We start from the raw sequence: 14,135 nt of genomic DNA, 5'->3' as shown, positions 1-14,135 counted from the left end.
CTTATACGTTGTACTATGATTATTAACTAAATTGCTGAATATGTGCTTTGAAAGCATTTTTATCCAATGAATCTGCTACTCAAAAAAATGAATGTGAAAGACTTTTTCTTCACAGCATTGAGGATTTGATGGTTGATTTAATTATTTTACCTGCGAGTATTTTGATGAACATCTGTATTTAATGAATGAAACCATAAAAAAATCTTGTTTATTGATTTATTAAAGCCAAAAAATTATCGTGTTTCAAAAGATGTAACTCTCCAATGATTTAATTAGTAATCACAGTATAGTTACAAGGTTGTGATCCAAAACAGAATAAGCAGTACATAATGGATGGATGAATAATGAACTAACCTCTTATCCCATAACAAGATTACTCTGAAGAAATATGGGTCTGGCATAATATTTAATGACAGAGGAGTTCCTCCATAAGTTAGGTCTAACTTCACAAGATCCCTTTTACAACTGTAATACAAAATGCAATAATTAAAGGTGAGCATTTGAGCAAAAACAGTACTGACTATACTACTAATTCTGTTCAGTCAGTTGTGTCTTTTCTAAGACTTCTTCTTTATGTTAAAAAATTCTGTTGTAGGGAGAACCAGTTGGAACCATAATTCACCAATCAAATGTCTTTCAGGACCAGCGTATAAAATATAATGGACAAACAGTAAATTTGTTAGACTTTGTGAACGTGTAATGGAATTAAAGGCTATGGAATCTGAGTATATTTCTTGAATGCTTAATTCAATCACACAGTAATTCATTGTCATGGAGGGCCGCAGAAGGCAACACTAGACACAAGGAGAGAAACAACCCTAGACATTGAAAGGTGGCAATATCTGTGCAGAAATTAGCTTATAAGACATCAATCCAACACACAATTATTACAGTCTGACCAATCACTCTAATGATACATAAGCCTTTCAAAACATGAAAAAGCATGTTTTGAACTTTTTAAGGAAAAATCAAAGCCCTGCTCAAATTACAAACAAAGTGAACCAATACAATTTATCACCAGTGAGAATGACCAGATTCTTCCAGATCTTCAGCTTCTTGATTCACCCATCCCAAAGCTACAATAAAAGGCTAAAGGAAAAAGATGTAGAAAACTGAGAAAATTCAAAGCACAAAAGAGCACATCCCTGTATAGTACTGAAATATTGAACATTACTGGGGCATGTAAAAATTTTATTAACGTTTCATTCTTATGTAAATTATAAAAGCAGCAAGATTTACCTACTCGCTCCTTTCAAATACTAATATGAAGAGTGGACTTCCAGGTTGATCCCTGTGTAGGATGTCTTAAGTGTGCATGTTCCTGTGTTGGTGTGAGTTTTCACTGAGACCTCTCATTTCCTCTTGTGGTTTGTGATTGATGATTTTAAATTGGCACAGTGTGAATGAACATATGGGTATAGTCTGTGATGCACCCTGTCCAATGCAGAAGAGACGAGCTCTGGTCCTGCAACCTTGAACAAAATAAAGCAAGTACTGTATAGGTACTGGATGTATAGATGAATGTTTTTTTTCCTGTTCTTCTCACTTGTTTGTTACTTAAACCAAATTATCATTTTACTCAAACTGTATAGTCATATCATTCAAACTACTATTGACCTTCTGTAGTCCATCAAAATGCTAGATCTGTCAAGTTAACCTGTTGTGATAGTACCCTTATTCCCTGTTCTTAATGTACAATTAAGTAGTTATTACTAATTTTCCAAACAACTTCCTTATTAAACCCTTAGAATGTCTCTTTACCATTGATCCATTTTCTAACAACCTTAATTCAAACTCATGGTTGCATGGTACTGGAGGCTATCCCAGAAGCAGTGGAGATCAAATTCTAGACAGAATGCCAGTGTAGAAAACACTCATACACAAGTCTGCACTCACTCATGCTGGGTTATTTAGACCTGATACACATAAATTAGAAGTGAACATTGAATACCTCCAAAAAAAAAACACATTGACACCATACAAATGTGCCAACTCCATGCTGATAAAGGTGGTTGGAGCCCATTTTAGTACAGCAGTAAGGTAGCAGCACTAAATACTACCCTACTTATGTTACTTTGCATTGCTCAGAAGTTTAATTCAATGCAAGCTTTTATTTACGTTTACTTAAATGTGGTCCTACTAACTCACCATTAGAAGAAAAAATATGTTAATTATGCAGGCTTGCAGATTCTAATTTCTCCAGTTAGGTAATTCTGAATGTGAATGAAATCAGTAGCAAACCTATACAGATGCTATGCACAAAGACTCTTTTAATCACTCTCATTTCTTAATGATATAACAATATAATTTTACAGCTGACATTTATTATACATTTGTTGTAAAATAATAATGTCAGTGGGCAACCTCTTTCCCAATATTGCTCAATATAATTCTCTTCTCTGTAACGTAGAAAATGCTAATGGTGCTGAAGACACCATCATAAGTTATATTTACTTTCAATTTGTACTTTAACCCAAAGACATGAATAAAAATAGCAGGAAACCCATTACCACTGTAATGTAGGGGGCGCTAGAGCTCCCTTGAACCCTCAGGTATCACACCAAACACCAGGTAAAAGTATAACTTTTCTTATTTTTATTATAAATATGTGCACAAAGCACCCTCCACTCCACACTACTCATAAAATTAATAATCAATACAATAATCAATCCTCCTCTCCCAGACGCGTTGCCACCCTTCCTCCCAGCTCAGCTCAGCATCTGGGCTTTCCCACAGTCCTTTTATATTCCCTGACCCGGAAGTGGTTCCAATCCTACAGTCCATGATTCCTTATCACTTCTGGGTCAGATTAAAAGTCCTTTTCTTCTACCCGGAAGCACGTCGTTCCTTCTGGTCATGTGATCATGACGTACTTCCGGGTTATAGGGCACGTATAAGTCCTTGAGCCTGCCTGTAGCGTCCTCTGGTGGGCCCCACGGTGTCCAGCAGGGTTGGGAATAAAAACTCCATTGTCCATAATTCCCTGCTGGTCTTTGGGGCACTCCCATGCTACAGGGAGGGCTCCATCTAGTGGCCTGGGGGTATTGGCCGGGATGAACAGCCGGCCATCTCCCACACCACTTAAACTAGGTAACTGTCTTTTAGAAGTGTCAATTTTAATGCTTTGCTTATCCTAGAAGATGAGCACATGGGCTCATTCTCCTTTCCACACTTTTTCCTACAAGGCTTTTCTAGGACCTTGATAATACAGCACACATGAACACCCTTTCACCCCAGCTGATCCACATTACCAATGTGAATACAACAAGTTCATCTGTGCATTTTAATCCACTTATTCAATGAATAGAGTCTAGCTACAAGTTAGGAAATACTTTGGAGGAGTCAATTAAGTACAATTAACCTAACAGCTGCAATGGTACTGGACAAGTTACATCAGCCAATGACAGCTCACCAAAGTATGAGTTTCCATTACATCACAAGTGGCAGGAGTGCCTATAAAAACAGCAACTCTGCAAAGTCACACATTCTCTGTGTGGCTTAAAGCTAGCAGTCCTTTTAAGGATAGAAAGCTACTAAATGAGCATGAATCTCCGGGTCAGTACTGGCAGGCACTGCATGACATTATAATATATTTCTTTGTTTTGTGGTAGGGAAAAGTGGAGCATTCTTTTGGTAGAATCTACATGGACTAGCCGTAATTCAAACTCTGCTATTCTGAATCAGAAATAGCTTCTATACACACTTATAAACTGACACATACAGTAATAATGAAAACAAAGCTGAACATTCTAAGGCACGGGTGGGCAAATCAGTCCTGGAGGGTCGCAGTGGTTGCAGGCTTTTGTTCCAACCCAGCTGCTTAATTAAAAACCAATCCTTGTCAATTTTTTAATTTCATGGCTTGCTAGTGCTTTAACTCTGCCATGTCAAGTCATTCTCATATCCTAGATATTTTTTTTCCTTTCTAAGGATATCATCCAAATGATTTGAAGTCTAAAACAGACGAGTTATTCTCAGTGCTTCACTTTATTCTCTTCTCTTTCCTTCCAAGTATTTAATTAAACCTAATGGTGCACGATAAATTCACACGGGTGTAAATGAAAACAAGCTAAATGGAGAAATGCTGGTTTCTTTTGTCATTTGCATCTTATTGCTAATAAGGAGCAATTAAAAACCAAGACTACAGCTGTTTAAGACTAAAATAAGCAATAAGGGTTCAAAATCTTAACGAGCGAGACAACTAAAGTGACGCTGAAGTGTTACTTGAGCAATAAGTGCTTCTTATTAAGCAATTGGGTTGGAATAAAAACCTGCAGCCACTGCAGCCCTCCAGGACTGAATATGAACTATAAGCAATACAATGGAAGACAATTGGAGAGCATTGAGAGTTTTTTTTCTTTTAGAATGCTAAAAAAATCATGGATAGATAAAGGAACAAATGAAGGAGTAATAGAGAGTACAGGTGAAAAACATTTACTAAGGAAGATAAAGAGTAGACGTAGACGTACTTGGCACGTAGAGTTGAAGGCATTGAAAGTGTTGCAATGTTGGATAAAATCAATCGGAAGAGAGACAAAAGGAAGGCAGAGAAACACCATCAGCAGAAATGCTGTGAGATAGTTCAAGAACAACATGAGATGGTGTGAGAGTTTTAGTATCACAAGGGAAACAGACAGGTAGGTGACCATGATCGCCAGTGTCTACATCGGACATGGCGCTTACAGAGAGAGAGAGAAAGACAGACTCAAGCTGTGAGCCACCAGCACTAACCATTGCACTTTTATTCTTGTTATTTAACACTTTGATGTTGTCTCCCTGTGGCTATTAAAGTCAAATCGAGATAGCCTGCCTCTCAGAAAAGGCACTTTGCTTCCATTCCATAGAATTGAAAAATCAAAAAAGATACCTTTTTGGTTTCTCCTAGACAACAAAGAGATCAAAAAGACATAAAATGGAGGCATTTTCTTTGGTCTCCTGCTTCTCTAAGTTTTCTCCTTGGCATTCTTACAAGTGTCTCCTCTTGAGTTTCAGCAGAGACCTCAGCAAAGTCACACAGTGGGCTCAGATTTTCCAAGCAGTGTCTTGACATTTGTTTTTTGCAATTTAAAAGTATTTGCATTGTGTACTCATAATATATAGTGAAATGTAGGGACAGTTATTTGTGGTAATAAAACACTATGATTACAAAAATGCAGTCCCTGCTTCTGAATAATATTATCAATTTTTCTAATTTATATTGCTGTGCTCCAATTAAATCATACTCATCCTAGGTGAAAAGGCAGGCAGTGTAGCCTAATGGTTAGTACTTTGGACCTCAAACGTTGAGATTGTGGGTTCAATTCCACTACTGACACAGCAGGTGATAATGAGCAAGTCACTTCAGCCACCTCAGCTCCAACTGGAAAAACAAAAGAAATGTAACCGGTCATATCCCAAATGTTGTATGACACCTTGGATAAAGACATCAGTCCAATAATAAGTATAAATATGAAGACTTAAAAGAGCTATCACAAAATATTACATGCTTTTCAAACAAAATCCTCTATTTTCACTCCTTTTACTTCCATATCTCGCTTTTGTGTAAAATAATTTCTCCTAAGGAATTTTATGAGAAAAATCTGTGACAAAGTTGACTCTTAAATGAAGCATACATGAGAATCACTTTTAAGTCTCATGAACCATCAAAGATCAACCTTTGATCAGTAAAATATTCCTATAGGATTTAACAATATTGATTCAAATCTCAGTCCATTTTTTAAACCTTTTGTTAACTATGAATTATGTTGGAAAAAGAATAGAGGGTAACAACAGCTTACAGTCAGCACTGCATTCGCTGAAAGGTTTCTACTGGATCAAGGAATAAAAATGGCCACTGTTGTATTTTTATGAATGCCTCCTGATCACTGTTACCAAATGAAGGCTGTGTGCGCACAAATCTTTGATGTAATTTATTACTGCCTTAAATCTTTGCAAGGATTTTTTTAAGTTTAAAAAATAGAGCAGTCATGGAATGTATGTAATTTGGTTTCTTTATTGTTAAATCACTATAATCACTGCACCTTATTTTCTAAGTCCATCTTTTGATTAAAACCCATTATCCTCTTTAGGCCCATGGAGAAGATCGAGCTAATTCCAGTAGGAATGGGCACCCTGATCTGGATGCCAGTCTGTCTCTGAGCTGCTGCACATTCAGTTTACTGTTATCCATTTCAATAAACCACTTGCCTAATTTTGCATAGATATACTGCTGTCACTTATTTAAATATCTGTTAGCTGCAAGAAACACTTACAGAAAACACACCAATAAGTGCAATTTCAGTTTAGTACTGCATTATATGTGCCAAGTATTTTTTTTTCCTAATCTTGAACTTTTAAGGGTATATTTCACAAAGTCTTCAAAATTGTTTTCAGATGGAAATTAGGTTTTCTTGTGGCCAATTTCTGCAAGATCTAAGACCAAGTATACAAGTCATCATTTTACCAATCCAATTAGTTCCTTAGTTTCCCAAAGTCTATGTTTTTATAATTTCCAATTCATCATAATTATTTTAAATAAATAACATAAGGGACGTATTTGCTACTATATGTTATTGGATACATGGTTTGAAATTCTTACGGTATTTCCCTTATAAAGTAGGAAATTAATATTTCAGTACTTTCCAATCTTTTTTATATAGCAATTTATCTTAATTAACTGTAAAAAAGGCAGATCTAAGTAATTTTTAAGTTGATTTGTTATGTGTCAAGCAATACTTGAACATGAGTAGAGAGTTCAGAAACAGAACATTTTTTAACTGACCTTTATGGCAAATATTAAGTGCAAATAATTATAATTGTTAAAAGATGAATATTTACTTTAAGACCCTAATTAGAAGTAAGATGAATTGGGCAAAAGAATCTCTCATAAACACTCTGCAGATCATTTCAGCAAAGCAAAGTGTGTGTGGCTTACAAACTGCACCTCAAGAAAGTATTGCTGTCAGTTACTCAAATATTTATTCAGCAACCACAACTGTACTTTGCATGCCTCCAGCATGGAGCAAAGACAAAAACATTATTCTACTGAAATTATTATTTTGTAAAAGGAGAACAAAATCATGGGTTTTTCGAAGATGACATAATCCCGCAGCCAGTACTAATCTGAATTGCAGTTCTGTGATTAACAAGAGAATTCTTAAATCATTTATATTTCCTGAGCCTTCTTGAGAATGGAAAAAGAAGCTTTGTTGATTTGATTTTCTGATAACTATTCACTTTTTACTATTTTATGCGAAACACATGTTAAAATGATCAGATCATTTAAGACTCAGTTTTTGTTCATGAAGTAATTCACTAGCTCAATAGAGGTGTATTACAAATTCTGAGTTAATTGTTGATATTCAGGGAATTTTCCACTGAGTAAAAGGGTACATTAAGGGTGGGAATAACGCAGGAGATTGTAATAATGACAGTTATCTACTGAACTGCTAACTCAGAGTCCTGCCTAGACTTTCTGTTTTATTTAGTGCCCACTATCCTGTCATATTACAAGACAGGTTGCTCTTATTTGTGCATTTCTATATATGGAAGTTCAGTGCTGCAGTGGCTACTGTTGTTGCATCACAGACTGAGCCTCCTGGGCATAAGTCCTGTGCCCAGTCATTGTCTGTCCCCCAGTTTGCTCCTTTGACCATATTTTTGCGTGCCTCCCTTCTAGTTCTCTAGTTTCCTTCCACATCTCTAAAGGCATGTGTGTTGGGTTGCTTGGTACATTTCCAAGTGTGTTTGCTCCACGATGGTGCCCTGTTTAAGTGCTACTGAGATATTCTGTAACCCTATGGCTGATCTCGAGTCCCAATCCAGGTGGTTCGTCGTGTGGTGGGTGCAGTAACACACTGTACAAATCAGCATATGCTCACAACCTGTCCCAAAAGTGGTTTAAGGAGGTATGAGAATGTATTCATGTATGTACCTTTACATCTCAGTTTACTATTAAGGTTGCTAAAAAGGTGGACAATAGACTGCAAAGCTGCAGTTTCTATTCTAAATCTTATTATTACCTTTTATGGTACCTTCAGTCATTGTTGCCGCAAATGTAACCAGCCATTACTGCTGATTTGTCTCCTTCTCCTGCTTTTAAAATTGTATTGACATATCACAAATAATAAAAATAAAAATAGTATTTTTCTATAGTCAGGTATCATCCATCCATCCATCCATTTTCCAACATGCTGAATCCGAACACAGGGTCACGGGGGTCTGCTGGAGCCAATCCCAGCCAACACAGGGCACAAGGCAGGAACCAATCCCGGGCAGGGTGCCAACCCACCGCAGGACACACACCCACACACCAAGCACACACTAGGGCCAATTTAGAATCGCCAATCCACCTAACCTTCATGTCTTTGGACTGTGGGAGGAAACCGGAGCGCCCGGAGGAAACCCACGCAGACATGGGGAGAACATGCAAACTCCACGCAGGGAGGACCCGGGAAGTGAACCCAGGTCTCCTAACTGCAAGGCAGCAGCGCTACCACTGCACCACCATGTCGCCCTTAGTCAAGTATCAATAAAGTTTAATATGACATTCCGAAACTTGCCGAAACCAGTTCAGGGTCACAGGTTGCAAGTCCCTATCACAACAGTAAAGGCATTTACCAAACTGTTTCAGCTTCTTCTTCAGCATACTTCCACAACTAAACACAGTAAAATTATAAAGATCAATTGACACAAGATGCATGCATATTTGGAACGTTGGAGAAAAACTGAAGTACCCATAAGAAAACCCAGATAGACACAAGGAGAAAGTCCTGATTCCAAACAGACTACAACCTAATGCATGATTTGAGTCTAGAATACTGTCTTGTGCAGCAGTGATGCCAGCTGCTGAGCCTCATAATACAACTTTATATTCCAATATTTTAATTGGAAGATAATGTGTTGATAAAATGAATCTACAATTATTTTCCAACTTTAATGCACTGTAGAATATTTAACGATCAACCATTCACTTCCTGGCCCCACTTCTTTTATTATAAGCACAAGGCAGGACCAGATCCTGGATTGGACAACTTTACATCACAGGGCACAATTAGGTACTTATTCACACAAATTCACGGCAGGCTAAATCAGTCAAACCACAAGGAAAATATGCAAACCCCACACAAACAGTAAGTAGTCGAGAGCTGATCTCATATCCCTAAAGCTGTGAGGCAGAATCGTGATGCTTCCTGATGTCTTTATCATAATAACATTTCTAAATGTGTGTCAGGGTCAATAAGTTCAATTTCAGAATAATGATGCCAAAGATATGAATCAAAGGGTACCACACCATTTTGTTTCATATGTTTGGGTGATTATTCCTAGAATAAAGAAATGGTTAGGATCCTGCTTATCATTCACAGCCCAAAGATATGTGTGTGTGTGTTAATTGATGACACTTGTGGAAGTCCAGCCCCGGACACAGACAGGCAAACACTGATGGTTCCAACACCCACGTTTATTTACAGCTATTTACAAGTGTCCCGCACAAGCGCAGTGCCCTTGCACCAATCACCCTCTTTAAGTCTGGGCCTTCCAACAGTCCTTCCTTTACCGCCTCCACTCCTCTCCTCCGAGCTCTGTCCACTTCCACTTGACTCTGGCTCCTGACTGGAGGGAGGCGGCCTCTTTTATTCCCACCTGAACGTGCTCCAGGTGCCCTTTGATGATCTTCCTGCAACATTTCCTGGTGTGGCGGAAGTGCTGCATGAGCACCTGGAAGCACTCCGGGTGTCCCTGTTATTCCTTCCCCCAGCACCTCCGGGTGTGGCAGAAGTGCTGATGTCCAGGGCTCCTCAATCGCCCGGGCACCCCCTGGCGGTGGCCACGGGCCCCTATAGGGTTGAGCTTCCATGCTCAATTCCCATGACCCCCATACCAACCAAGGCGGCTACCGTCTCGTGGTCTGGGGGAGGCACAGTGCCTCTCCTGGTCCTTCCAGGCGTCGTAGCTGGGCACAACCCCCAGCTGACCACCACACACTAAATTGGCCTAGTGTGTCTGAGTATAGGTGTGCAGTAATGGACTCGCACCACTTCCAGGGTTGGCTTTTGCTTTGGTCAAATGCTACTGTCTTCACAATCCCAAATAGGAACTTATTATAAAGAGATGGAAGTTTCTTCTTTGTCCTCTCAATATTTTTTTCTCTAACCTATAAAAGTCCCAGATCAATAAAATTTTCATTGTAGTATCTCACTTTTTATATTTGTCCGTATACAGTTTTAAGTGTTGACCAAAAGTTGGTCCTATTTAAATAAGGCTAAGTCTGTCTAGGAGTGTGGCCTGGGACGAACTAGCACCTTGTTCAAGTCCAGTCCTTTCTTTGTGCCTGTTCCTGACGGGCTGTGTTCTGAATTCCTATGATCCTGAGCTGCATAACATGTTTATCAACGGTTGATTATTTGCTGGATTGTAATCATCATCATCATAAAAAAATTAATTTTTAAAAATTTAATCCAAGATATGAAAGGCATTGTAGACTGCAATTTGACATTCCCACACTATTTTACTTTTTCATAATTTTGTAAACTGTTTTTCCACAAAATTGTAAGGCCAACAGCTAATGCTTTGTATTTTCTGGCACCTCCTGACTCAAGAGAATGAATAAACCTAAATATGATATAGCGTTTGACTTTTCTTGAAGACTAGTTATGAAAGAAATCCCCCCTATTTTTGTCCCTCTACACCCAAAACCCATTTTAGGCCACTTTTGAACCAAATTTTGTGCAGGAACCCTTATGATAAAGAGTAAACCAGTAGGTGTCTTCAGCAAAAGTAACCAGAAGGACCTGAAGTCGTTCATGGCACGTCAACTAACCCTGGGGGTTTACCTGTAATGGCATATAAGGGGTTAAAGTTATTCCTATTCACAAAACTTTGACAAAATGGGAACTGGTAATAAAGAGTGTCATTTATCCTACTTTAAAGTTGTTGATCACAAATATGATCATATTTATGAATTTTTCATTCTTCTTTAATGGTGGTCCTTTAATGTGCAACCTCTGTAGGGTTCAGGTATCGCCTCATGCTACCAGTAGTGACACTGACTGTAGCCAAATGCAAAACTAGTGAAAAAACAGTCAAAAAAGATGTTAAACCATTCCTGTTTTGGGGGTTGTCTCATTGTTGCCCCTCTAGTGCACCTGTTGTTAATTTCATTAACACCAAAGCAGCAGAAACTGATTAACAACCCCCTCTGCTACTTAATTGACCACATCAATATCCCAGAAGTTTCATTGGCTTGATGCTATACTCTGATTAAAAAGTGTATATTTAAATTGAAGCACACATTTTAATATTTTAAAATAGCCATGCTCTCAGTCTAAAATGGGTTGAAATCTAGGTAATCAATGTAGACTTCAGGTTTCTTATTTGATGCATGGTTTTCCATTTGTTCTGGTGTAATATGCACCTAATCATGTTCCCTCTCAGTGGCCTTTTTCTTTTCAGATAGAACCATCCATTTTTGCCGCCTTCATCTCAGAGTCACTTACCACTCTTATAGGTCGAAGTGTTTTGCTGGGAAAGTGCAGTTGCCTAGTTTGGCACTCTAGCCTTGTTGTGTCAAGGATTTGGATTCCTGATTTGTGCCTTGATATTATTTTTCAGTTATCCATTACTCACCATACAAAGTTATCAGTTGTTAGCATTACAACCACAATCCCCATTCACATGGCCCAAGTGAGGGAAAGAAAGCCACTACCACACTGCTGTTCCTGGCATATAAAGGCAGACAACAAAATAGGCCAATGACACAAATTTTTTGATTTTTAGTCATATTAACCTAACTGCTTATTTTTGGACTGTACATGCAGAGTACCTGGAAAAACTATATTACATTTTCTGCACAAGGCAAACCATCCGAGAACTGATTAAGCTACTCTACTCTAAAAGAGCTACTCTACAAGTATGTCTTCAACTTTTTAACGTCCATCTAAAATAATTTGTCTATAAAAGGCTCCTAAAAGAGTGAGAGAACTATTGGTATCAAGTGAAAAAAGGCAGGAACCAATCCTGGATATGTCACCACAATCATCTTCACCTCATACCATGGCAATTCATCATATTGTCAATGAAGCTACCATGTATGTCTTTCACAGTTGACAGGAAACATGTGCTCCTGGAGAGAACTTTCATGGACACAGGGAAATCAGGTATCTACCAAATAGACAGGAGCCAGTCTCAGAATTGAATCTTGGTGTTTGGAGGTGGTTTGCTTCCCGGGTCCTCCCTGTGTGGAGTTTGCATGGGTTTCCTCCGGGTGTTCCGGTTTCCTCCCACAGTCCAAAGACATGCAGGTTAGGTGGATAGGCGATTTTAAATTGGCCTTAGTGTGTGCGTGGTGTGTGGGTGTGTTTGTGTGTGTCCTGCGGTGGGTTGGCACCCTGCCTGGGATTGTTTCCTGCCTTGTGCCCTGTGTTGGATGGGATTGGCTCCAGCAGACCCTCGTGACCCTGTGTTCGGATTCAGCGGGTTGGAAAATGGATGGATGGATGGATGTTTGGAGCTTTGAGGCTGTGATCACCAATATGCTAACATGCAATTTGGATTAAACAAATTACATACAAATTAAAAATAAATGTAAACCAAATTTTGAAAGCTTATAAAGACTGCATAATCATAAGACAGCTATTTTTATTTTATGAATACAAGTTTCCCAACAATTAAAATGATACATTGTAAAAAGATGCAAGCATGAGAAAGTTACATTTATACCCTTTAGCCACACTGAATAAAATTATTACCTTTTGTTTACAAGTTTCTGAAGCTTGTTTCTACTAGTAACCCATACAAATGCATTGATGTATCATAGACAATTTAATTTTATGCTACAATTTAGCAGCTTAGAAAAGTCTGAAGAGTTTGTATGGGATGATGGGGAATGCCTAGCCTACTTTCTCATAGCAGATGCTATAGCAACACAGAATGGACTTTGTGGGTTAGAATGGCGGGAAAGGGTCAATTGAGTGACATTGTTTACACATTCTGGTTAAAGCCTTGTAAAAAATGTTTGTCAAGTATGTTAATTTACTGGAAAATGCTGTGTCTCAAGAAAACCCATAAAGTACTTTCTTGGTCAATAGTAAATTCTTTCCTTTCCTGAAAAAGTTCACATTATTACAGCAACAAAGAAAGAGCACCGATGTTCCATTTCCATGCAGGTTCACACACATCCATTTCACTTAGGCTTCACTCACATCGAGTGTTGATTCTTAAAAAAATGTAGCTCAATATGACTTGAGAAGTAACATTGAGTGGTAGCTTTTGGGAACATATCAATATTATAAATGAACACTTTAAACCGAAGCATCTCAAGGCCATTAACAAAACAATATAAAAGAAGAAAAGAAATGAAGGGAGATTACAAGATAGATCAAACACACTAGAAGTCAGGGGTGTGTGTGTTCAATGCTTGCATGGACTTGGTGTTGGGCAGGGTTGTGGGGGGGGTAATTGTGATAGTTGGCTCCACAATGCCACTTTTTTTCTCGAATCCTCACCATCAATAACGTAACTGAATGAGCTGGCAGATGACGGCACAACATGAAGCAAGGGGTAGGCACATAAAGTAAAAAAGTGCTTTTATGAAAAACAAACAAATCAAGTTTCCAAAAGTGAAAACGTTCAATAAATACAGTAAATAATCCAATAAAATAGAGGTGCTAGTGGAGGCTAAAATCCCTATAAATAAATCCATTAAAATTAGGTTAAAAACATGGCAGGAAACTGTCCTTAGGAAAACTCAGTCCCCAGTGCATCGCCTTAAAAAAGCCATCCCCTCAGCATAACCCCAAGCAGGTCCTTGTAGCTGAAAAGACGACACATTGGCAGGTCAGCCCACCTCCTGTGCCTACTCATATGATCAGACCCTTGCAGCCTTCTATGACCCCTACAGGGCAGTACTCCCAGCCTCCAACTCCCGCTGCTGACTCCCGTCCCTGGGGACCATGGCTGCTCTGCAGGACGCCTCACTGAGCCTTATGTTCACCTGCAGCCGTGCTGCCTCTTTCCGGCAAGTCGGTCCAACCGAGCAGCACTTGCATTACTCCAGCTTCCAGGTGGCTCATCTGGAGTGACCATCAGCCCCTGAGCATTATCTGCACACTCCCTTGAGGAACATTCTCCAGACTGTCTGCCTTCTCTCTGTCTCATCC

General features: G+C 38.8%; 1 long non-coding RNA gene across 1 annotated transcript; it reads right to left on the bottom strand.

The window, feature by feature from the left end:
- Nucleotides 1-302: 302 nt before the first annotated feature.
- Nucleotides 303-1,472, bottom strand: LOC127526970 (uncharacterized). The gene is made up of 3 exons (XR_007934336.1): nt 1,244-1,472; nt 1,019-1,076; nt 303-465 (listed from the first exon to the last, which is right to left on the bottom strand). It is a non-coding gene; the product is annotated as an uncharacterized LOC127526970 (long non-coding RNA).
- Between the last annotated feature and the right edge of the window lie 12,663 nt (nt 1,473-14,135).

Source organism: Erpetoichthys calabaricus, chromosome 3 (genome assembly GCF_900747795.2).
Source record: "Erpetoichthys calabaricus chromosome 3, fErpCal1.3, whole genome shotgun sequence".
NCBI classification, from domain to species: domain Eukaryota; kingdom Metazoa; phylum Chordata; class Cladistia; order Polypteriformes; family Polypteridae; genus Erpetoichthys; species Erpetoichthys calabaricus.
This window is presented reverse-complemented; position numbering and strand designations above follow the sequence as displayed.